Source organism: Penaeus monodon, chromosome 25 (assembly GCF_015228065.2).
Source record: "Penaeus monodon isolate SGIC_2016 chromosome 25, NSTDA_Pmon_1, whole genome shotgun sequence".
NCBI classification, from domain to species: domain Eukaryota; kingdom Metazoa; phylum Arthropoda; class Malacostraca; order Decapoda; family Penaeidae; genus Penaeus; species Penaeus monodon.
Window position 1 is genome coordinate 34823115 of NC_051410.1, and position 287 is coordinate 34823401.

Sequence of the window (287 nt, forward strand, 5' to 3'; positions counted from 1 at the left end):
GTAGTAATACCTGGCCTGGCCCTCCGAGAATACAGGTCTCTCAGGAAGATCCCTTGTATAAAACGTATGCATGTAATACAGTAACTAGTATGAACAAATACATATAGCTACATATTACATAAGCATTAAGCATGTATTGGATATTATATGAGTATTAGACCTACATTACATGTTATATGAACACTGAGCGTATATTATAAGTATTTACATAAACCCTTAACCCGACCTACATGAAGTGTCATGAAGTTCAAGAATAAAAACCTGATCAGTGAAAAGAAAGGGAAGAA